General features: G+C 42.9%; 1 long non-coding RNA gene and 1 pseudogene across 1 annotated transcript; one reads left to right on the forward strand and one right to left on the reverse strand.

Moving 5' to 3' along the window:
• The first annotated feature begins 1,881 nt into the window (after positions 1–1,881).
• Positions 1,882–24,970, forward strand: LOC114669942 (uncharacterized). Its single transcript, XR_013397808.1, has 2 exons — positions 1,882–2,025; positions 22,418–24,970. It is a non-coding gene; the product is annotated as an uncharacterized LOC114669942 (long non-coding RNA).
• On the reverse strand, positions 10,381–18,276 carry LOC114680584 (ankyrin repeat domain-containing protein 54-like; annotated as a pseudogene).
• Positions 24,971–25,644: the final 674 nt, after the last annotated feature.

Consider the following 25,644-nt stretch of genomic DNA (forward strand, 5'->3'; position numbering starts at 1 on the left):
GAATAGCATACGAAAATATACTCCACAACATGTGTCACTAGGGAACTGCAAATTAAAACAACAGGGAGATACCACTACATTCCTATTCAAATGACTCAACTTCAAAACACAACACTAAATGCTAGCGATGATGTGAAACCACAGGAACTCTCATTCTTTGCTCATAGGAATGCAAAAAGGTAGAGTCACTTTGAAAGATGATATGGCATTTTTCTTACAAAACTAGTTGCAATTTTTTTTAGGTGTGATCTTGCTTTGTCGCCCAGGCTGGAGTGCAGTTGCACGATCATAGCTCACTGCCGTCTCAACCTCCCAGGCTCAAGAAATCCTCCCACCTCAGTCCCACAAATAGCTGGGACTACAGGCATGCACCACCATGCCTGGCTAATACTGTTTTTAATTTTGTGGAGGCGTGATTGTCTCATGTTGCCTAGGCTGGCCTTCCACTCCTGGGCTCAAGTGATCCTTCTGCTTGGCCTCCCAAAATGCTGAGATTACAGGCATGGGCCACGGTGCCCGGCCTTGGTTCTAAATTTTAAATTGGAAAATAAATATATAACTTGTTTGAGGTGTATAGTGCCATAAGCAGATTTTTTAAAAGAGTGAAATAAAGCTCAAAAAGCAAGTGATAATAGAAGACAAAGTTCCTGGGGGTAGGACCTGTAGCACAAGGAATACTGTGAGTACCTGGATGATCAGCCCATTTACTGGGCAGTAGCACACCTTTAAGTATATATTGTTGACTCTTCATAATCCAGGCAGAATTAAAACTTCACAGTTCAACAACAAACTGACTGTTCTTAAAGAAAACCATTTTTTGGTGGGGTTGGGGTGGGCCAAGGTATTACTCTGTCTCCCAGGCTGGAGTGCAGTGGCTGCAATCACAGTTCACTGCAGCCTCAACCTCTCAGGCTTAAGTAATCCTCCCACTTCAGTGTCCTAAGTAGCTGGGGCTGCAGATGGTGCTTCATAATGCCTGGCTAATTTTTAAAATTATTTGTATAGGAGGGATTTTTCCATGTTGCCTAGTCTGGTTTTGCACTCTTTGCTTGATCTAGGCAGGATCGTGTCTCTACAAAAATTGTGCTGGGATTACAGGTGTTAGCCACTGTGCCCAGCTGAAGACTATTTTTAAAAAGGCATAACCTAGAGAAGTTCTTTCACATGACCAATTCCATCTCAGTTCATATGTGTCTAAGGGTTTTAGGTCAGCGGTCTTCAAAACGTGATCAAAGGAGACCCACGAGGTAAAAATGATTTTGATAAAAATACTAAGACATTATCTGCCTCTTTCACCCTTGTTCTTTTACAAGTGTTTGGTGGAATTTTCCTACATGAGGTGTGGAAACCACAGATTAAATCCTGATATGAGAACCCACTTGTTTTTTATTATGCCAGACATTCAAGAGAAATGCAACAATGTAAAACAAGTCCACTTTTCTCACTTTTTTGAATTTTGAAAATACAGTTATTTAAAACGTATTATTTATAGCAATATGTAATGGTTTTATTATAATTATGTAATTAAAAATACGTATTTTAAAATTTTTGTTTTAATTTCTAATTTTAATAGAATAATTGATATGAACAAAAAGTCTTAGAGACCTTCAATAAAGTTAAAAAATGTAAAGGGGAGGGTCCACCACAAAAGTTTGAGAACCAGTAGTTTAGAAATATTCAGAGTCAACCGCCTACAATTTGCTACTCATTCAATTTTCTTTTTTCTTTCTTTTTTTTTGTTGTTGTTATTTCAGGAGATGGGGTCTCATTCTGTCACCCAGGCTGGAGTGCAGTAGTGCTATCACAGCTCACTGCAGCCTTGAACTCCTGTGCTCAGGATCCTCCCCCATCAGCCTCCTGAGTAGCTGGGCCTGCAGCTATACACCACTGTGCCTGGTTAATTTTTTTTTTTTTTTTTTTTTTGGTAGACATGAATGAGGTCTCACTTTGGTGCCTAGCCTGGTCTCAAACTTCAGACTTCAAGCGATCCTTCCACCTCTGCCTCCCAAAACTCAAGGATTACAGGTACGTATGAACCACCATGCCTAACACTTGCTCAATTTTCTGAAATAAGACTGTGGGATGATAGTAGGAAGATAAAGGTAGAAAAACAGGAGTGAGTTCTAGTATGACTATGCATGCCTACTCATTCTTTTATACCAAGAAGAACTTTCAGTGGATACATTCCTTACAAACAAAGGCAACTGAACAATATTGTACAGGAACTGCATGAACATGGCCAGTGTCATCCTTTCAAACACGTAGAATGCTTCCCTAATTTCTTCTTTACTCTCTTTCTCTGTGTCTTGCATTTTTTTGCCATCATTGTCATAAATCGCAGAAAGGTAATTGTTCTATTTTATCACCATTTGCTTCATTAATCTGTACTTTGCTTCTATGGAATTTTGCCCAACACACCTCATTACGATTACAGTTTCTAATCTTTTTTTTCTTTTTTTTTTTTGAGACAGAGTTTCACTCTTGTTGCCCAGGCTGGAGTGCAATGGCGCAGTCTCGGCTCACTGCAACCTCTGCCTCCCAGGTTCAAGCGATTCTCCTGCCTCAGCTTCCTGAGTAGCTGAGATTATAGGCATGCGCCACCACGCTTGGCTAATTTTGTATTTTTAGTAGAGACAGGGGTTTCTCCATATTGGCGCAGCTGGTCTCAAACTCCTGACCTCAGATTATCCGCCAGCCTTGGCCTCCCAAAGTGCTGGGATTACAGGCATGAGCCACTGTGCCCGGCCAAAACATTTTTGTTTCTGAGACAAGGTCTCACTGTGTTTTCCAGGCTGGAGTGCAGTGCTGCTGTCACAGCTCACTGCAGCCACGAACTTCCAGGCTCAAGCAATCCCTTCGCCTCAGTCCCCCAGGCAGCTGGAAGTACAGGTGCTTGCCACTATGCCCAACTAATTTTTTTTTTTACTTTCCTACATGTGGGTTCCAGAGGATTTGTGTATACACAGAGATGGTAGGGAGTGGGGCTGGAAACAATCTTCTTTGTATACTGAGGGGCAACCGTATATGTTTATACTAATATAGTTATATGGTAGGACACATACTGTTCTATAGACTTGACTGATATTAATGACAAATAATTTTAAATTGAGTGAAATGATTATAGTAACAGTAATAATAATAAAGTAGCAGCTGGCTGGGTGCAGTGGCTCACAACATAATCCCAGAACTTTGAGAGGCCAAGGCAGGAGGATTGCTTGAGGACAAGTGTTGGAGAGCAGCCTGGGCAACACAGTGAGACCCTGTCTCTACAAAAAAAAAAAAACAAAAAAAACAAGAACTCGCCTGGAGTAGTTGTGTCTGCCTGTAGTTTCAGCTACTTGGGAGGTTGAGGGGAGAGGATCACCTGAGTCCAGGAAGGCAAAGACTGCAGTGACTCATAATCAGGCCACTGCACTCCAGCCTGGGCAACAGAGTGAGACCTTGTCTCAAAAAAAAAAAAAAAAAAAATTTAGCTTACTTCTTACCAGGAGCCTGTAAATACTAAGGATTGTTTAGTTCCCCATAACTCTTCCTTATTTCATGTAACCACTCTATCTTAAATTGCTCCCAGATTTCACTGTGCTTGTGCATATGACCTTTTGTTTAGGTTGAATTTTCTCCAAAGGTATCTCCAGAAATGAGATGACTGTGAGTCAGTAGGGCATGGACATTCTTACTACTTTGATGTAAATTGCCAAGCTTTTGGGCATCTCACAGTTACAATCCCAGCACTTTGGGAGGCCAAGATGGGAGGACTGCTTGAGGCCGGGAGTTAGAGAAGGCAGTATGGTGAGACACTTGTCTGTTATTTAAAAAAAAAAAAAAAAAAAATGCCAAGCTTTACCCTGGAAGGCTTATATAAAATTCAAATGCCAGTAATAGTATAATAAAGTGCCCATTTTATTGCACCTTTTCCAACACAGGGTATTATAATTTAACCAGCTATTTTTTGTTTATTTTTAGTAGATAAAAGACCTCACATTACTTTATTTATCTGTCACATTTCAGCAACTTTCCTTATGTTAGCTTATTAGCTCTATTTTTTGTCTGTTCATGGTTTTTGTTTTGTTTTTTGAGACAGGGTCTCACCCTGTCACTTGGGCTGGAGTATCGTGGCACGATTATGACCCACTGCAGCCTTGACCTCCCAGGCTCAAGTAACCCTCCCACTTAAGCTTCTCAAGTAGCTGAGACCACAGACGTTTGCCACCATGCCCAGCTATTTTTTGTTGTTGTTGTGGAGATGTTTATGTTATGTTGCCATATTTCCTAGGATGGTGTCAAACTCCTGGCCTCAAGTGCTCTTTCTGCCTCAGTTTCCCAATGTGCTGGGATTATAGGCAGCCATGAGCAACCTGTGCCCAGTCCCCATTTTCATTTTTTAGTAACAATTTTATTGCAGTATAATTCACATACCATACAATTTATCTATCAAAATAGGCAATTCAGGCAGGACACAGTGGCTAATGCCTTAATGCTAGCACTTTGGGAGGCTGATTGCTTGAGCTCAGGAGTTGGAGACTAGTCTGGGCAAAATGGCAAAACCCCATCTTTAGAAACATACAAAAATTAGCCAGGTATGGGGGCTTATGTCTGTAGTCCCAGCTATTTGGGGGCCTGAAGCCAGAGGATTGCCAGATCCTAGGATGCATAGATTACAGTGAGCTGAGATGGCGCCACTGCACTTCAACCTAGGTAACAGAAGAAGACCTTGTCTCAAAAGAGAGAGAGAGAGAGAGAGAGAAAGAGAGAGAGAGAGAGAGAGAGAGAGAAATCCAGTGGTTTTTGGAATACTCACAGAGCTATGCATCCATCACTACAATCACATTTACAACGTTTCATTATGCTGTAGAGAAATCCTCAGCTCTTAGCCACTGCCTTCTACTTCCCCCACGTCCCTGTGTCTTCATAGGCAATCACTGATTTATTTTCTGTCACTATAGATTTGCCTAATCTGGATCTTTTAAAAATGTGATGCTTTGTGACTGGGTTTTTTTTTTTTTTTTTTTTCCCTCCTAGGGCAATATTTTCAAAGTTTCTTGTCAGCCTGTATCAGTATGTGTTTCCTTTTATAGCTGAGTAATAGTCCATGTTTATCCATTCATCAGTTCAGAGACATTTGAATTGTTTCTACTTATTGGTCATCATGAATAATGCTGCTATCAAGATTCATGCACAAGTTTTTGTGTGAATATATATTTTTATTTCTCTTAGATTTATATCCAGGAGTGAAATTGTTGCATTATGTGATTACTGTACATTTGTTTTTCCAAACTGGTTACACCAGTCAGGTGTGGTGGCTCATGCCTGTAATCTCAGTTATTCAGGATTCTGAGGTGGGAGGATCATTTTAGCCCAGGAGTTCAGGACCAGCCTGGGCAACATAGAGAGAGACTATCATGATTTTTTAATAAATCAAATGACAAGAAAAGAAACACCCAAAATGATTACACAATTTTATGTTCCCACCAGTAATTTATGTGGGTTCCAATTCTTGCACATTTCACCAACTTTTTTTTTTGAGACAGAATCTTGCTGTCATCCAGGCTGAAGTGCATCAGCATGAACATGGCTCAGTACAGCCCTGACCTCCCAGGCACAAGTGACCCTCTCACCTCAGCCTCCTGAGTAGCTGGGAGTTACAGGAGCATGCCATCACGCCTGGCTAATATTTGCTTTTTTTTTTTTTTTTTTTTTTGGTAGAGATGAGGTTTCGCCATGTAGGCCAGGATGGTGTCAAACTCCTGAACTCAAGTGACCTGCTTTGGCCTTTCAAAGGTCTGGGATTACAGGTGTGGGCCAACCATGCCTGATTGGTGTAACTGCTTTGGAAAACAGCCGCCATGCCTGGCCTTCACCAACATTTGTTATATCTTTTTTTTTTACTTTCTATTGTTTCATTAAAAAATTATTTTATCTGTTGCTTTAATTATAATAAACAACAAATAAATTTGCAGTAGAGTTGTGTTCCCCTGAAAGTATTTGTTGTTTAACTGAAATACACGTTTTTTAACCTAGATATTTTGGTTTTATTTTCATTTTATTTTTAATTTTTTTAAAAATTATTTGTTCATTTATTTTTATTTTAGTAGATTTTTGGGAAACATGTAGTGTTTGATTCCATCAATCAGTTATTTAGTGTTGATTTCTAAGATTTTCTAGCACCCATCAACCAAGCAGTGTACATTGTACCCAGTGTATAGTCTTTTATTCTTCACCCCCTCCCACCCTTTCCCCAGAGTTCCCAGAGTCCACCGGGTTATTCTTATGCCTCTGCATCTTCATAGCTTAGTGTCTACTTATGAGTGTGAACACACAGTGTTTGATTTTTCCGTTCCTGAGTTAATTCACTTGTTACTTCACTTAGAATAATAGTCTTCAGTTTCATCCAGGTTGCTGAAAATGCCATTATTTCATTCCTTTTTATGGCTCAGTAGCATTCCATCATATATATGTGAGAGAGAGATATATATATATGTATGTATGTATGTGTGTGTGTATATATATGTATATAATTACAGTTTCTTTACTTGTTGATTGAGGGGCATTTGGGCTGGTTCCAGGTTTTTGCAATTGCGAATTGTGCTGCTATAAATATACGTGTGCAAGTATCTTTTTTTTTTTTAAATGATAATTTACTTTCCTCTGGGTAGATACCCAGTAGTGAGATTGCTGGGTCAAATGGTAGTTCTACTTTTAGTTCTTTAAGGAATCTCCACACTGTTTTCCATAGTGGTTTTAATAGTTTACATCCTCACCAGCAGTGTAAAACTGCTCTTTTCTTCATCACATCAATGCCAATCTTGATTTTTTGATTATGGTCATTCTTGCAGGAGTAGGTGGTATTGCATTGTGATTTTGATTTTCATTTTCCTTGATCATTAGTGATGTTAAGCATTTTTTTCATATGTTTGTTGGCCATTTGTATATCTTCTTTTGAGAATTGTCTATTCATCTCTTTAATCCACTTTTTGATGGGATTGTTTGTTTGTTTTTCTTGATGATTTGTTTGACTTCCTTGTAGATTCCAGATATTAGTCCTGTGTCAGATACACAGATTGTGAAGGCTTTCTCCCAGTTTGGGTTGTCTGTTTACTCTGCTGATTGTTTATTTTGCTGTGCAGAAGCTTTTTAGTGTAATTATTTCAATTTTTGTCTACATTATGATATAATCACGATTATTTTGCTTATTCAACTGGTGATAAATATTTGGGTGGTTTACATTTCTTGGCAATCATAAAGAAAGCTGCTATGAATATTTGGGTGCAAGTCTTTATCAGGACATATGTTTTCTTTACCTCTGGGTAATGCCTCAAATTGGTAGGGCTGGATCCTCTAGTAGTTTTAGGTTTAACTTTTTGAGAAACCAGCAAACCAGTTTTCAAAGCAATCCTTCCATGTTACATTACTGCCAGCAGGGAGTGAAAGTTCTAGTTGTTCTACATCTTCATCAACATTTGGTAGAGGGGATGGTCTGTCTTTCAATGTTTTATTCTTTCTTTCTTTCTCTCTTTCTCTCTTTCTTTCTTTCTTTCTTTTTCTTTCTTTCTTTCTTTCTTCCTTCCTTCCTTCCTTTCTTTCCTTCTTTCCTTCTTTCCTTCTTTCCTTCTTTCTTTCTTTCTTTCTTTCTTTCTTTCTTTCTTTCTTTCTTTCTTTTTCTTTCTTTCTTTCTTTCTTCTTTCTTTCTTTCTTTCCTTCCTTCCTTCTTTCCTTCCTTCCTTCCTTCCTTCCTTCCTTCCTTCCTTCCTTCCTTCCTTCCTTCCTTTTCTTCTTTTCTTTCTTTCTTTCTTTCTTTCTTTCTTTCTTTCTTTCTTTCTTGGAGTTTTAAAATTGGGGTAGAATTCACATAACATAAAATTTACCATTTTAAAGTGTATAGGTTAATAGTGTTTAGTATATTTGCAAGCTATGCAACTATCACCACTAATTCCAGAACATATTTCTCACCACATAAACCTTGTTTCTGTTAGCAGCCACTCCTTTCAATTTTTCTAAGCCAGACGAATTCTTTGTAGCACTCCAGGATTGGGCACAATGGCTCATGGCTGTAATTCCAGCATTTTGGGAGGCCAAAGTAGGAGTCTTCCTTGAAGCTAGGAGTTCAAGAGCAGCCTGGGCAACATGGAAAGATCCCATCTCTACAAAAAATAGAAAAGGCCGGGCGCAGTGGCTCACGCCTGTAATCCCAGTACTTTGGGAGGCCGAGACGGGCGGATCACGAGGTCAGGAGATCGAGACCATCCTGGCTAACACGGTAAAACTCCGTCTCTACTGAAAAAAAAAAATGGAAAAGAAATTAGCTGAATGTGGTGATGTGCACCTGTAGTCCCAGCCAGTTGGGAAGCTGAGGTGGGAGGATAGCTTCATCTTGGGAGAGGTTGAGGCTGTGGTAATCTGTGATCATGTCCTGGCACACTAGTCTTGGCAACAGAGTGAAAGACCCTGTCTCAAAAAAGAAAAAAAAAATCTATATTGTCATTTATACATCAGCAGAGTATTATCTGTGTATTCTATCTTAACTGGAGAAATGGTATGCTTCTGTATTTCTCTCACTGACAAAAATAAGAGCTTTTTCATTAAAGGGAGGTGCAGGTGGGAGAAAGGATGAAAAGCTGTGAGATTATTATCATTCATATTTCTCTTCCTTACAGGAGAAAACAAAGTACACTCTGATAACTAACACAGTGCTTATTCTCATATGACTCAGAGCTGTAAAACCTTGTTCAATCCCCAGTTATCCTATATGTAAAGCCTTTGGAAATTTTAGTTATATTTGAAATGTTGAAGAAAATAAATCTATTCCATTTTTTGTACATAGGTGGTCGTGTAATGGTAACAGATGCTGACATGTCAATAATATCTTTAGGTGGAAGGTAAAAATCTAATTTCATCACTGCTGTTTAACTTCCTTGCTTCAAAATGTTTTGGTTTTTAAAGTATTGAGAGTTAAGAATGTTAAAAAGGCCTTATGTCACACATTTCAAAGTTTAATAGGCAAGAAAATCATTTGGAGATGTTACGAACATGCCCTCTTTGACTTGGTATTTCTGAATAAGAGTGCTCTTAGGTAAACCCTGGGGGATTGGTGACACTGTGAATTGAAAAGCCTTAGAACGGAATGGGGTTTGTAAGTTAATACACAACTCTAGTATTTTGTTGTACTTTTGTCCACAAAAGATAGATTGGAATTAAAGTACCAAATCCAGTTGATACGTGTTATTCATGTAAGAAATAAACATTTCAGTTTTCAGTTGAGTCAGTTTTGCACTCACCTTGGTCAAGTGAGTGATGTTACACTTTGAGGTCCAGAGTATTTGAATGTTGTGGGAGTGACTGCCACCTGCTCATGGCTTGATCAGGGCTTACTTCTAATTGTAATTGTGTCCTCAGCAGAGTAAAAACTGAACCCACAAAAGATCCTGGTACGTACTAGTGCTTTTAGAACTGATTGTGAATTTAAGGAAAACTTTTTCTTAGAGTGTCATATTTTGACTCAATTATTGTTTTAATGAAAATCAGGCAGTTGCTATAAATGTGTTGCAACTGTGTTTTCAGGATTTTCTTGGAATCTGTCCAGAAAAATGATTTATTTGTTTCATACTAAATAGGAGCCAGGAAAGGCAGCTCCAATGAGAGGTTTGGTAATGGATTTTAGTTGGTGAGGAAATGAAATGTTTGGTTTTGGAGAGAGAGAATGAAGTAAGTGCTGTCTATGAGTACCCGCTGTGCGGTGGGGGAATTGACAGAAAGAAGGGGAAGACAGATAGGGGTGTCCAAACAGTCTCTTTAGGGAAAGCCTTCTATTTTGGTGGATGGGGGGCGTCACTGGCATAAAGGAGTACGGGAGGAAGGAGATGTAATTATAGTGGTAATAGACGGGGTTCCAGAGAAACGGATGGCCTTGGTCAGATATTGGATGAGACAATTTCATGATTGATTTGAATAAACATTCAAACTTTGAGAAAGCTGAAAATTGAGGACGTGTTAGCAGTGGGGTTTTGAGAGGGCCCTGAGAAAGGTGCTTTAAGAAGGGTTTCTAAAAGAGCAGTTGAGGCAAAGAAAGGCACGAGTGGCCAAATTGGTTTGAGTAGACATAGGACCCCAAATAGGGAGCCTGACAGATTTTGCTTGGTCCTGGAGTAGTTGGTGTCCGGAAGCTATAAGTCTGAGCTAAGCTATGATCCTTTGTAGGACAGTATGGCCAGATTTAATGGATTGAGGAGGAAAGGATCCTTGGAAGCAGATCTGCTGAGTAGGTAAGGTGTAAATTCATACTGGAACTGGTCCAAGTGGTTAGAAGGGTTGGAACAGCAGTGGAACCTTGGGTTTGGGCCAACATACAAATCCAGCAATTGGAGCACAAGGATAATTTTGTTTGCCTTAATAGTTGGTGAGTGACACTGACAAGAGGCATCGATCTGTCCGGATGAAGAGGTTCCTGCAAAAAGAATAAACAAAAGGAGAAGAAAGATTTGGGTTGGGGTGAAATCCTGAAATGTGCCTTGGAGCCAAAGTTCTTGTATTAGGTTGAGAAATAAGCTGGGGTGTTCATAGGGGCTGGAAGTGGGTACCAGTTGAGGCCCTGGACAAGATGGGAAGGAAAAGATTGGAAGTTAAAAAATGACAATGTCATGTGCAGGCAGTTTTCAGAGATTCTGGGACTGTGGTTAGGCAGAGTGATGTTGTGCCTGTGAGGGATGAAAGATACTTAGGTAGAAATGTGGGGGGTGTGGAGGGATGGGGATGAGATGCCTTTTAAGATTAGGAGTGCCACATCTCATGTGTTAGGCTCTTAACTTTGGCTGCTATGGGTGTGGTTAGTATCATCTGATAAGGCCCCTTCCATTTAGGGTAATGGGGTGGAGATTCATCCACCTATACCCAGTCTCTGAGTTGGGGGGTAAGGTTGTGAGCTGGGTATCAGGGTTTGGTTGGGGGAGAAATGCATCAGCGTATTCTCTGAGGAGAATGCCCCTGAGATGTAGGGTGGGTCAGACTTCATCAGTGAGGGAAGTTTTGGTTTGTGGGAAACTGTGTAGGATGAAAGGCTGCCCATACATGAGTTCGAAGGGGCTTAGGTTTATTGGCTGACAGGGAGGGCTTTCAACCTTATGAGCTCACTGGGTGGGAGCATGGGCCAGGGATCTTAACCTTCAGGGCAAGTTTAGTTAGTTGTTTTAAAAGACCATTGGCCCCCTGTACCTTGTCCAAAGAGTGGGAGCAATAAGGGATGTGGAGGATCCATTTGATGTTTAAGGCCTTGGAGACCTGTCGAGTTACATTTGAGATAAAGGCAGGGCCACGATCAGACTGCATGGTTGTGGGCAGTCCAAACCTTGGGATAATTTGTCATAGGAAGATTGAGGTAACCACTTTTGCCCTCTTGGTGGTGGTGGAAAAGACCTCGATCTGCCTGTTGAATGTGGTCAGCAGGGGTGAGGATATAGTCATGTTTCTTGAGAGGAGGGAGCATATGAATGAAATCAATTTTCCAGGTTTGTAGTGGCCTCTGAACATTAGAGGGTGCCCTTTAGCTTGATTTCTGGGCTAAGTGGGTGGTCTGAGTGCTCCCTGGAAAGAAACTTGGTTGCAGATCATATGGGCCTGAGTGAGTTAAGGGTGGTGGCCATGGCAGGAGACTGCAGGTGAGGTTATAAAAGCTGAAGGAGAGGATGATAGCTGGTGTGAAACAGGCTGTGAATGTGAGTGAGTATGGATTTTTCCTGGGACGTAGGAAAGAGAAGCTTATTGTCTAGAAAGAACCAGCCCTCCTTGTTTGTGGCCCCAGCCACAGAAAGATTGAGGCTTTCTTCTTGTGAATACGAGGGCTGTGGAGCTGAGAAACAGGTAGTAGGGGTCGGGGCTTAAGGGCTGTTGTTTAGCTGCAGAACCAGCTATTGCGTTTCCTTCTGATAGTAGGTATGTTGAGAGCCTGGTAAGAGGTGCAAGATTGACAAAGGGAAGGTCAGGAGTGTAGGTAAACGAAATATTGAATATAAGAAACCTCAGACCTTTTGCCATTGAAGTGGATAAAATTTTCAAGATTTCGTTGAATTTGAAAGTCAAAGATTCCATTTTAAGGCCATTGAGTACCATTGTGCAGTCACTATCGGGCCCAGGCCATGTTACAAAAAAAAATATTTAATGTTTAGGCTTAATGCGAGGGCTAGTAATACTAGCTTCCTATTGCTGCTGCCACAATTTATTTATTTATTTATTTATTTATTTATTTATTTATTTATTTTTGAGATGGAGTCTCGCTCTGTCACCCAGGCTGGAGTGCAGTGGTGCGATCTCAGCTCACTGCCAGCTCCACCTCATGGGTTCACACCATTCTCCTGCCTCAGCCTCCAGAGTAGGTGAGACTCCAGGCACCCGCCACCACACCTGGCTAATGATTTGTGTTTTTAGTAGAGTCGGGGTTTCACTGCGTTACCCAGGATGGTCTCAATCTCCTGACCTAGTGATCCGCCCGTCTTGGCCTCCCAAAGTGCTGGGATTACAGGTGTGAGCCACATATTTAGTATCTTTAAACAACATATGTGTATTCTCTTACAGCTCTGGAGGCCAGAATTCTAAATTCCCTCCCACTGAGTCAAGGTGGGAGCAGGGCAAGTGGCTTCAGAGACTGTGTGGGAGAATCCATTTCCTGACTCTGGAGGCAGCCTCCACTCCTCGACTTTTGATGCCCGCCTTGAATGACTCCCAATTTCTTGCTTCCATCACTACACTTCCCACCACTCTCCCATCACCTGCTCTGCTCTTACAAGGATCCGAGTTAGGACATCAACTTGCCACCTAAACAAGCTTAAGGTGGCAAGTCCTTAACTTCATCACATCTGCAAAGTCCTTAACTTCATCACATCTGCAAAGCTTCTTTTACCATATAACGTAATATTCACAGGTTCCTGGATCAGAATATGGACATCTTGAGGGGCCACTTATAAGCCTAGTACTGCTAGGCTGCAAAATACTACAAGTAGACTGCAAAACCATTACACCCTCTGGCGTTTTAATGATTGGGAGAAAAGCAGTTGGGACTTTTTGCTTTGGGGTCCTTCTTAACTTTGCATTTTTAAGATCTAGGGTCCCTCTTAAACTTGTATTTTTAAGGTCTAACCCTCATCAATCCTCTCCTCCAACCAGAGACACCCACTGCAGTGTTTCCTTGAAAGTCTGATGACATGTCTATATCTAAGTTCTGATGAGAGGCACAGGGCCAGCCAACATCCCCCGTGGCAGCCCCCTCGGCCAGAGGATGCCCACCTAGGCCACACCTGGTGACTGAAACAAGCCCATGGCTGGGAAGGAACATACAGATGGGTCTGGGGCCTGGTGAGGGCACCATGGAGGCCATGGGATGAGCGAGGTCTGCTAGGACAGTGCAGGTCTGCGGAGCTGAGGTGAGGCTGTAGAGCCTGGCCTAGTGCCACAGGAGCCAGAGGAAGAAGCTGGGGGCTATCGTCCCGGTCCACAGAGATGCTGGAGACTGTGGCACCAGGAGTGGCCCTGAGGCTGTGGAGAGAGCATCTCTACCCCATAGCACCTGGGGATGACGGTGAGGTCCTCACCTGACAAATGCAGCTTCCAAGTCCCAGATGTTGGGCTTTTTCTTTGTACTCAGAGACTAGTGGGGGCAGTGACAGGAAGCCAGGGAGCATCTCTTGCTACCTCCTCCATGCTCTGTATCCAAAGACTGAGGGAGGTGGAGCTGGCTGGGAGGTCGGGCACTTCATCCACCTGCTCTTTGGTACTGGTCATCTAGAGGTAGGTGCAGAGGTGGTCCAGCCACTCCCCCTGTTCACGTCACTGTAGGTGCACCGGGTTCTTCCTCAGCATTGGGATGATCTGCTTCACCTCCAGTCGCACAGCCTCCAGGCACTGGGAGTGGTCCTCCTGCAGGATGTTCAGCTTCGTCTTGGCCAGGTGTGGAGGCATACGTCCAGCTTGGTCCAGGGCATCCACCGGGTCCCTCGTCGTAGCAGTATGGTGATGACAGAGTCATGGGTGGTGCAGGCCACAATCTGGTCATTACCATTGCAAGAGGCAAAGTGTAGAGCTGTGTGGCCCTTGTCAGCTGCTCAGGGATCCGTGCCATTTTCCAGCAGCTGCCACACTTTTTCCTCGTCGTTGGCACTGGCAGCATTGGCATTGTCTCCCTCATTCTTTTCAGAGCTGCACCTCTTTGCTCATGGCCCGAGCCAACAGTGGGGCCTGGCAGTGAGCCTCAGCTGCCAGCGGGGATCTTGCAGCACAGCTCCTGGTGCAGCTCTGCATCCTACGGCCACCAGTCATGCGGTGGTACAATGGGGACTGGGCCCCAGGGGCCTCCTGGCCTGGGAGGCCCGTGCAGCTGCCCAGTGCAGACCCGAGGTCAGTGAAGGAGAAGCCGCCCCAGGTGCCCTTCAGCTTTTTTTTTTTTTTTTTTTTTGAGGCAGGGTCTCTGTTTGGCCCAGGCTGGAATGTAGTGGCACTACCTCTGCCCACTGCACCCTCTGCCTCCTGTGCTCAAGCCATCTGCGCTCCTTAGTCTCCCAAGTAGCTGAGACTACAGGTTCACTCCACTAGGCCTGGCAAAGTTTTGTATTTTTGGTAGAGATGGGGGTTTCACTATGTTGCCCTGAGCTCAAAGCAATCTCCCCGACTCAGCCTCCCAAAATGCTAGGATTACAGGCCTGCATCACCACACCCGGCCACTGTAAAGTCTTATTTCCACACAGCTAAGACATGTTTTAGGAAGTTTGCTAAAATACCCCTGGAGACCTCCTTATTGTGGTCTCCCTTTTTTCGTATTTAATTTGACGGATCTTTTCTGCCCTCCTGCTTTTCAGAAATCTAAAGGCTAAGAAGAGGAATTAAACTTTAAAATTTCTCTTTTTGTCTCCCATTAAACTAATCGTAAGAACCACCAAAAAAGGGGAAAGTTCTTTGGAAAAATTATTTGGAAGACAGTAAAATGATGCGGACTGTTAGGATGTAAAACACGGGATATAAGTCATTATATTTTAGTGCTGCTCTGACATAGGGACCTATTTTTGAGAATCAACTTTTGCTCAATTTTCAGAGAAATGGAATGGTTGCATCACTTATCTGTGTAAACAACTGAAGAACTGTCTGAAAGAAAATATGGTATGTTTAAACTGGAAAAGTCCTGTAGTACTTTGTTCATGAGCATTTACACAGTGGATTTACTGTTCATCTTGGGGGTACTGTGGACAAGCCCAGGGCGGCCAGTGAATTGAGTCATCCTTACATGTCTCTCCTTGTAAGGTGCTTTGCAGTGTCTGCCTAAATATTAGAAACATTCTTTGTTTCTAGATTACTGCAAAGCTAAGGAAAAGCTATATTTCTTTAATTATCAGCTAGCATTTCTTTTAAACTTTTAGCATGGATATTTGGGGATTTATTTACATATTTATTGCAAAGTCCTGGATCTTAGAGATTTAATTGAAGATTTTTTGAACTAATAGTTTCTCTGAATCTGTGTGTTAAAATCAGTATTCACCAGGATGGCCCTGTTGTCTCTACTTTTATCTTAATGCATCACTGAGTTGACGTTCAATTTCAAATTCTTCTTTGTTCTTAATACTATTCTATCCTGAAACCACCTTTATATACCAACGAAAGAAGTAAGCAACCTGTTATTATCATCTGTTTGTATATATCAAATGCTCACCTCACAATAGCATCAACCAGTGAAAAGCATCACGTTTTGCTGTTTTTATTTGGATAACTCTTTACTTTGCAATCGACTAGCAAGGTATACAATTGTATGATATGCAGAATTTTAACTGGATTGCTTTAAGTGAACAATTAAACATGATAAGCCATATCAATATTTAGGTTAATACACTTAAAATGAACATGTTTTCTTCATCATGAGTAATACAACCTACTCCTCAATGAAAATCTAGAGTTAGAGTAAATTTGCCAATGAATTCAGTAACTTTTCCATAATATTTTTAGTTATTTTGTTAAGGTTCTCTTGGTGTTTCTTTCACTTTTTAATAACTTACCCCTTTTTTGCCTGCGTTTTTTATTGGTTTATTTAAAGCAAAAACCTCATAACATGTGCTACCTGGAAGCACTGTAACCTAGTGGCAAGATCATAGGCTCTGGGGACACACTGCCCGGCCACGTCTCTTCTGTCTGAACCTTAGTATCCTCTTTTGTGGTCATGAGAACTGAAGATCTATCCTGAAGACTGGATAAGATAGTAAAGTGCTTCACATTAATTCCTGGCATATAAATACATAATAAATGCTTCCACTTTATCTTGACTCACTGCAACCTCCTCCTCCCGGGTTCAAGCAGTTCTTCTGCCTCAGCCTCCCGAGTAGCTGGGATTACAGGCACCCACCACCATGCCTGGCTAATTTTTGTATTTTTTAGTAGAGACGGAGTTTCACCATGTTGGTCAGGCTGGTCTTGAACAACCGACCTCAAGTGATCCACCAACCTTGGCCTCCCAAACTGCTGGGATTACAGGCGTGAGCCACCATGCCCAGCCTATATTCTTAATTTAGTACTATTCTGAGTAAAAATAATTAGCTATTAGTTTATAAATTTACCATGAGTATTTTATAAATGTCAGTGCTTTCCATAAAGTGAAACAGGTTATGTTGTGGTACTTTTGTCTATACCTTGTGCTGGCCAATCCCTCATTATTGCTGTTCCTGTGTTATAATACTTACTTATACTAAATGTTACCAGTTTATATGTTTGAGTGATTTATGTCTCCTGATTGGACTCTGACAAGTAGAAAATTGATGCTAGGAAGGGTACCAGGAGATAGCCCCACAAAGATGGGATTTGGGCATAGGTTTGGTTATTCAAGTAGCAGCGCTTAGCTTCTTGCCAATGGGAAATGGAATGCTGGTAATTTACAGGAAGTGACCTCACAATGAACCAGGCTCCCGCTTGTTGATTGTGATGAAATGCGCGCTGAGGCACATGCCTTGGGAGCTAAGTGGCAGCTATACTTCACCACTATGGCAGTAAAGATGACTATAAAGACTGGCAGGGGATGGATCCTTTCAAATGTACTTGAGCAGGGATTCCCCAGCTCGTGGAACACAAAGCAGGAGGTGAGCAGTGGCCGGTGACTGAAGCTTCATGTATATTTACAGCCCCTCCCCATCGCTGGCATTATCATCTGAACTCTGCCTCCTGTCAGATCAGAGGCACCATTAGATTCTCATAAGAATGTGAACCCTATTGTGAACTACTCATGCCAGGAAACTAGGTTGTGTTGTCCTTATGAGAATCTATTGTCTGATATCTGTCACTGTCTCCCATTATCCTCAGTTGAGGCTGTATAGTTGCAGGAGAACAAGCTCGGGCTTCCCACTGATTTTTCATTATGGAAAGTTGTATAATTATTTCATTATATATTAGAAAGTAATAATAGTAGAAATAAAGTGCACAATAAATGTAATGCACTCGAAACATACTGAATTTATCCTCCCCATCCATAGTCTGTGGAAAAATTGTCTTCCATGACTTCATCCTCTTCCTTTTTTTTGGTAGAGACAGGGTCTTACTATGCTGCCCAGGCTGATCTCCAACTCCCAGCCTTGAGCAATCCACCCTTCAAAGCCTCCCCAAACGCTGGGATTAGAGGCACAAGTCACCACGCCAGGTCAAGACCACGTTTGTTAAACAAAATAAAAACTTGGTGGGAAGATTGCTTGAGCTCAGAAGGTTGAGGCTGCAGTGAGTACTTATCACACTACTGCACTCCAGCATAGGTGACAGACAAAGATGCTATCTCAAGAAATAAAATAAAATAATCCCACTTGCCCGCATCTTAAAAAAATATATTGTCCGTATCTTCATGACTCTCATTCTTGGCCCTTAAAATTCTCTTCACACTGGACCTTTGTATTCATCCACTTGTTTGACCCCTTCTGGGGCCTGACCTGTTCTAGGAAGAGTCCCCATTTTCCTCCAATGCACTTGTCTTCGAGTCTACCTGGCCAGACACCCAGGAGTTACCTTGAGATGTTACTTTCCTCCCTTCCCACATCCAGCCTAGCAAGGCCTGCTGATTCCGCCCTGAATACAAATCCCCCATCTTCCTTCACTGCCTTCCAGCCCTCAGTCAAAGCCATGCCACAGAGCAGCCAGGTCAGTTTCATTGGAAGTAGGAGGTCTGTCATTCTCTGGTGTGTCATCTGTAGTGGCTTCCCACTGTACCTGGAATAACCTCACAGCCCCGATCGGGCCTGCAGGGGCGTGGGTGGGCTGTGCCCTGCTGTTCCTCTGCCATCCCATCATCCCCTCTGTGATTGCTTGCTCTGTGCCAGCCAACGTGGTGGTCTGTGTACATTTCTTCCTCTCAGGTTGCAGCCTCCTAGCACTGCCATGCTGAGGGGTGGTGTTTATGGAATGCTCTTTCTTTAGAGTTTTCTGTGCTCTCCTTTCTATTTGTGTCACAGTTTAAACATGACCATATTGGAGAGGTCTCACTGAGCACCATCACACCTCAGCTTTGAGGCTCGCTGACTCATCATCCTTTTATTTTCCACGAAGCGGTGCTAACTGACATTTTTCCTCCTGCTGCAGCACGGTAGCGCTGACAGCCCAGATCGTGCCTATCTTGTTTACTTCTCAAGCAGGTGCTCAACAAACATTCATAGAATGAATCTGTAGCATTAAAGCATTCTCTAAGCCAGCGGAAACGCCTGAGGCTGTTGGTCATGTAGCATGCATTGTGACACTTAGGGGCACAGGAAGGACTGCAGGCACCACACCTGGAAGTGCCACAAGCTGCAGTGGGGATGCACGTTCCCATGACCCTGGGGCTTTCATCTTCTCCTGAAACAGACCCTTTGAGTTTCAGTACACAGAAGTCAAGTCTCCTGGGTGAGGAGCCCTGCCCTCCCTATGGATTTGAAGTGGGGTGCATAGCACTCACTGAGTCTTCAAAGACCAGCTTTTAGGTGCAACTCAGTTGGCAAAGACAAACGTAGATCACTGTTTGTATGTTATTTGCAGGATTCATGTACTTACTTTTTAACTATTTATACTACTTTAAGTCTCTAAAAATTCATATATTGAAAAAATTGAAAATTTTAAGTTTCTCCTCATGATTACTTTTTGTGATATTTGATCTCCCCTAGTACCTGACTATAAATCAGCCAGTAACCAATAAAGAGTCTCTCCCACTTTTCAAGTCATTATATTTTTAAGTCATGCAATAAAATAGGTCAGGTGGTGAACATTGTCTATCATTAGAGATACCACTGTGATGTCACTAGGATTCATGAGGAGATGACATCTGAGAAGAAGGATCTACATGAGAGGCCTCACCTCTGCCCTCTGGTTTGGTGTTTTGTTTTTTTTTTAATTGAGCATGGTAAAAAATAATCTGCTGAACTTGGCTGGACATAGTGACTCAAGCCTGGAATCCCAGCACTTTGAGAGGCTGAGGAAGGAGGATGGCTTTAGGCCAGGAGTTTGAGACCAGCCTAGGCAACAGAGACCCCATCTCTGCAAAAGCATTAACAATTAGCCAAGTGTTGTGGCATATACTTGTGGTCCCAGCTGCTCTGAAGGCTGAGATGGGAGGATTACCTGAGCCCAGGAGTTTGAGGCTACTGCACTCCAGCCTGGGCAACTGAGTAAGACCCTGTCTCTAACAAAAAAAAGATAAAGAATCAGCTAAACCTAATAGAATCATTGGCCCTTGCCACCAAGCAAGCTTACTTCTTTCTTATAGAAGGAGGACACTGTCGAGGAGTTATTTTGCCATTGGAAAATATTTTGGCTTTCTATTATAGCTAAAACAATAGCTTATTAATAAACAACAGTTTATTAATCATTTACTTGTAAACAGTAAAAGTTAGCTCTCTTTGTACTGCTCATGGCATTAGGTGGATCTCGGAACATGACCACTTGTGAGAAGCCAGCAGTATTTGCTGCTTCCTTTAAGGTTCCTGAAAGGGGGAGAGGCAATCTTAGATCTTTCATTGTTACGAACCACTGCAAGTATTGAGGAAATATTCACTACTTCCAGCGTCATAATCCTGCAGCCATTGGCACCTGTGAGTCAGGTGCCAGGAACTGGGCAGTGCAGAAGGCACTGCGCTGCCCCATGTATTCTGGAGCATTCAATCTTGTAGGAGAACATGCATAGTAAGTAGGAGATACGTAATATATAACAAGTGTGTTAGTGGTCTGGGAAATAAGTAAGTAGAATAAGAGGGATGGGGAGACAGGGGGTTGATTGGGATATCTTTAATGATATGTGATGAGCATGTTCCACAGTTGGCCTCACTTTTTTCTAGAACTTTTGCTTTTCATTCTCAACTCCAAGAGTTTTTTTTTTAATGTAAAGTTTGTTAGAAGTAGGTTTATATATTTTCTTTCAGAATTAACAGAGGAATCATAATTAATATCACTTCCTGATGTGACTGAAAGCCTCTATTCCTTTACTGTTATTTATTTATGAGCACATTTCTTTTAACAGCTATGATAATTACTACATTTTGTGTGGTTTCTCAAAAATACATTTGTTTCTTATCTCAAAGAGTTTCTGTAATGGAGCCCTTCAGATTTGGTGCTAATAACATGAAGTAGGAATTTAAGAAAGATCTTTTATTTATATTTATATTTATATTTATATTTATGTTTTTTGAGATGGAGTCTTGCTCTTGTCACCCTGGCTGGAGTGCAGTGGCTCCATCTCGGCTCACTGCAGACTCCTCCTCCCAGGCTCAAGCAAATCTCCTGCAGGGTTTCACCATGTTAACTAGGCTGGTCTTGAACCCCTGACCTCAGGTGATCCACCTGTCTCCACCTTCCAGAGTGCTGGGATTATAGGCGTGAGCCATCGTGCCTGGCCAGTTGCAAAATATTTAAATGTTACATACAGAGGTGCAAGGGAGATCCATATAGTACCATGTAAATTGCTTGAATCTTTTCAGAGTACTGTTTGTATTTGGTTTCAAAGCAGGGATTAGTATATTTATTTTTTATCTTTTAATTACAATTTGTATACCTATTCAAAAGTAGAGAAAATAGTAAAAGTAACAATAAAATACCCATTATTCAATTTCTGTGATCAAGATTGTCCCACATTTTGTCCATCTATCCATTTATCTATCTTTACAGGAATATTATAAAGCAAATCACAAGCATCACTCCATTTTTTTGTGTTCAGTGTGCATCCCTGGACAGCACTAAAGTTTCTTTATTTTTTCTTCAGCTTTTAAGTTCTGGGGTCCATGTACAGGATGTGCAGGTTTATTACGTAGGTAAATGGGTGCCATAGTGGTTTGCTGCACAGATCAACCCATCACTCAGATATTAAGCCCAGTATCGATTAGCTATTCTTCCTGATGCTCTCCCTCCTCCTGCCCCCACAAGAAGTCCCATTGTGTGTTGTTACCCCTCATGGATCTGTGTGTTCTCATCATTCAGCTCCCACTTGTAAGTGAGAATACGTGTTGTTTGATTTTCTGTTCCTGCATTAGTTTTCTGAGGATAATGGCTTCCGGCTCCATCCATATCTCGGCAGAGGACATGATCTTGTTTCTTTTTAGGCCTGCATGATAGTTCATGGTGCACATGTACCACATTTTCTTTATCCAGTCTAACATTGATGGGCATTTTGGTAGATTTCATGTCTTTACTGTTGTGAATAGTGCTGCAGTGAACATACATGTGCACGTCTCTTTATAATATAATGATTTATGAAGGGGTGGCCTGCCCCTCCACACCTGTGGGTGTTTCTCATAAGGTGGAACGAGAGACTTGAGAAAAGAAATAAGACACAGAGACAAAGTATAGAGAAAGAAAAGCGGGGCCCAGGGGACCAGCGCTCAGCTTACAGAGGACCCACGCCGGCCCCGGTCTCTGAGTTCCCTTAGTATTTATTGATAATTATCTTTACCATCTTAAAGACAGGGGAGTGGCAGGACAATAGGATCAAAGAAAAAAGAGGAAATCGGCAGTAAGACATATGAACAAAAACCTCTGTGACATGAATAAGTTCAAAGGAAAATGCTGTGCCTTGAGATGCATATGCAAACATCTCCATAAACCTTTTAGCAGCATAGTTTCAGTCTATCACATGGGGAGAAACCTTAGACAATACCTAGCTTTCCTAGGCAGAGGTCCCTGCGACCTTTGGCCATGTACGTGTCTCTGGGTAGTTGAAATTAAGAGAATGGTGATAACTTTTAACCAGCAAGCTACCTTCAGGCATTTGTTTAACAAAGACACATCCTGCACAGCCCAAAATCCATTAAACCTTGAGCCACCGCAACACATGTCTCTTGCAAAGGACAAGGTTGGGGGTAGGGTCACAGATTAACAGCATCACAAATACAGAACAAAATGGAGTCTCTTATGTCTACTTCTTTCTATATAGACACAGTAACAGGCTGATCTCTCTTCCTTTTCCCCACAGATTTATATTCTTTTGGGTGTATACCTAGCAACGGGATTTCTGGGTCAACGGTATTTTTGCTTCTAGATCTTTGAGGAGTCAACACACTGCCTTCCTCAATGCTTGAACTAATTCTTGGCAAGCCTCCCAGCAAGCCTCTGTGTGGGCCTCCTAGCCAGCCAGCCTGAAGACCGGCCTCCCATGCGGCCAGCATTCGGATCAGCATTTCTGTAAGCCTCTCCCCCTGCCAGAAGGCTCGTGATTCGACCAGCCTCCCATGCAGCCAGGCTCTAGGCCGGCCTCCAAAAAACCGGCCTGCCACCCAGCCTCCAAGTCACATCCATCTTGCCGGACTCTTCAGCAAGCGTTTTAAGAATCACTTAAGGCGGCCTCTCACACAGCCTCTCCCACAGGCTCTCAGCCAGCCTCCCAGACAACCAGTCTCTGATCCAAACTTTCAGAAAGCCTCTAAGCGAATCTCCCAGACAGTCAGCTTCCAGACTAACCTCCTATGCAGCCAGCGTTTTTAACAGCCATCCAGCAAGCCTCTTGCACAGCCAATCTGCCACTCTGCCAGTTTCCTCGCCAGCCTCTTGGTTAGCCTCTGGTGCAGCCAGTCTCTAGGCTGGCCTCCTAACAAACCAGCCTTGCATTCAGACTCTTAGTCAGATTCAGCCTGCCAGGATCTCAGCAGGCCTTTTAGCAAGCGTTTATGGCAGCTTCTCAGACAGAAAGCCTCTCCCACAGGCTCTCCGCCAGCCTGCCAGCCAGCCAGCCTCTCAGCAAGCCTCTAGGCCACTTTCCAAGAGTCCTTCACTAGACCAGCCTCCCATGCAACCCGCTCCTTGACCAGCCTTCCAGCCAGCCTCTCAGTAAGTCTGTTAGCGAACTAGCTTCAGAACCAGCCTCTTATGCCACCAGTGTCGTGGCCAGCCTCCCAGTAAGCCTCTCAGAGAGCCTCTTAGGTGGCCTCCTGACTAGCCAGCCTCAAATCCAGCCTCCCTTGCAGCCAGCGTTACCAACCACCTCAGTGGGAGTGAAGGAGAAAGCAGCCAAAATTTGGGGTTGATTTTAAGGTGACCTGGTCCCTCCGCCCTGCAGGGCGCCCCCGTCTCAGGCCTGGGGGGCTTGCCCAGGAAGAAGTCCCAGACACCGGGGCCCAAGATTTCCGCTTGGCTGCGGACCCACTCTTCCACCTGCTCCCTTCCTCCCCGGGCTCCCCTGAGACCCCAGGCTGAAGGGGCGATCCTCCCACAGGAGGATCACCTCCTCCTGCAGCCCCAGCTCAGGCAGGGCATGGCACCTCTTCTTCGCATCTCTTATGTTCAGGTCGATGGTTGTCGTCTTCATCATCATCCCCTGCAAGCTTCCAGGTGTGGCCCTGAGAGGCAGCTCTGTGCATCTTTCTGATGTCCCCATAGTGGATGACTTAAGAGCCTTTGGTCTAGACTAGCTGAGTGGGCGCTCCAGGCTCCTCACGCCCTTGACAGCAGTGGCAGAGAGCCTCTGCATGGCTGCAGCCACCTTTTAAGAGAGAGGCCGCACCTCCCACTCGCCCTTCCCGAGCCCCAGCCCCTGCCGCTTGCCCTTGCCCTTAATCGCCACCACATCCGGCCCAACACCAGTAAAAAGTGCGGTCTGGAGAAGCCCTTGGACACTCCGGCCTCTTTCTGGAGAAATTTGTTGAGTAGAGTCGTGAAGCTTTCACGGGATCTTGTAGCCAGTCTCCTAACAAGAGAACCTGGCACAACCAGGCTCTTAGCCGGACTCAGTCTACCAGGCCCTCAGCAAGCAAAATTAGCAAGAATTTGAGGCAGCCTCTCAGATAGACAGCCTCTCACACGGACTCTCCACCAGCCTCCTAGTTGGCCGCCTCTCACCCGGGTTCTTGGCAAGTTTCCCAGCAAGCCTCTGTGTCGGCCTCCTAGCCAGCCGGCCTGAAGACCAGCCTCCCATGCAGGCAGCATTCTGATCAGCGTTCCCGCAAGCCTCTCCCCCTGCCAAAAGACTGGTCACTGGACCAGCCTCCCATGCAGCCAGGCTCTAGGCCGGCCTCCAAAAAACTGGCCTGCCACCCAGCCTCCAAGTCATATTCATCTTGCCGGACTCTTCAGCAAGCATTTTAGGAAGCATTTAAGGCAGCCTTTCAGACAGATAATTTTCTGGAATATTCCATTAAACATTCTTCTCTGATTAAATACCGTGTGCCTCACTATGGCAACATAAATTACTGAAAAACACTGTTTATCCGAAGAATAGTCTCTCAGCTTGTGGGATAAATGATGTATAATTCTTAACCTTCTTGAGGGTAGATATTATGAGAAAAAACATTTAATTATAAGAAAAACATTGCAGAATGATAGCTACAATTTTAAAAATAAGCACATTATAAAGATAATAAAATTGTAATAAAACTAATTATAATGAACATATAAAAGAAGTCTTCCCATGGAAATTAGTATCATAAAACAATTTGTATTATTTCACCAGCTGTAGATTCACTGTTGGCATGTTACCTTTAATACATACTTCACTTTCGATTCGAAATCATTTCTTCATTAAATCCTATATCTCAACTTTGAGATTAATGTGGTAATGTGATGTAGCCTCTAGTGAAGCCTCAGACACACATTGTTTATTGAGATCAGCCAATTTTTTTGAAGTTGTCTCACAGTGATCTGACATGTTTGTTATTGATTTTGTAAATCATCTTATCAAATTAACAATATTTACTTTCGAAAATATCCCCAAATATATTGGTTCAGCTTATTTTCTTTATGTGTACACATTCCTGCTTATTACTGAATCCACTTAAGGACACAAGAAGGTATTATCTTCTTGCCAAACTGGTACTCTTTTACTAGACACCAGATTCGTCCCCCTAGTCATTTGTCCCCTAATGAATCTGTAATGCTTCACAACCTACTGAAGTCTCAAGAAAATATGTGGGCAGGACTAGCGGTGGTAAATTCTATGCCGTGGAATGCTTTCCTTCTTTTTTGTTGAAGTACAAATCAACATCAAAGTTCCTCACATATTCAATCACCTGCTGAAATTTTTCCAACAGGTTTCTATCTCAGAATAAAAGTATTTTTGTTTCAAAGGCTTTAGAGGCCCTAGGTAAACCTGGTCTCCACATCCCTTCTGACCTCAGCTGCTATGTTTCTCTCCTCTACTCACTTCTTTTGTACTATACATGAACCCTGCCACTCCCCATGAATTGAAAAATGGGGATCCAATGCAAAGCT

Source organism: Macaca mulatta, chromosome 9 (assembly GCF_049350105.2).
Source record: "Macaca mulatta isolate MMU2019108-1 chromosome 9, T2T-MMU8v2.0, whole genome shotgun sequence".
In the NCBI taxonomy this organism is placed as follows: domain Eukaryota; kingdom Metazoa; phylum Chordata; class Mammalia; order Primates; family Cercopithecidae; genus Macaca; species Macaca mulatta.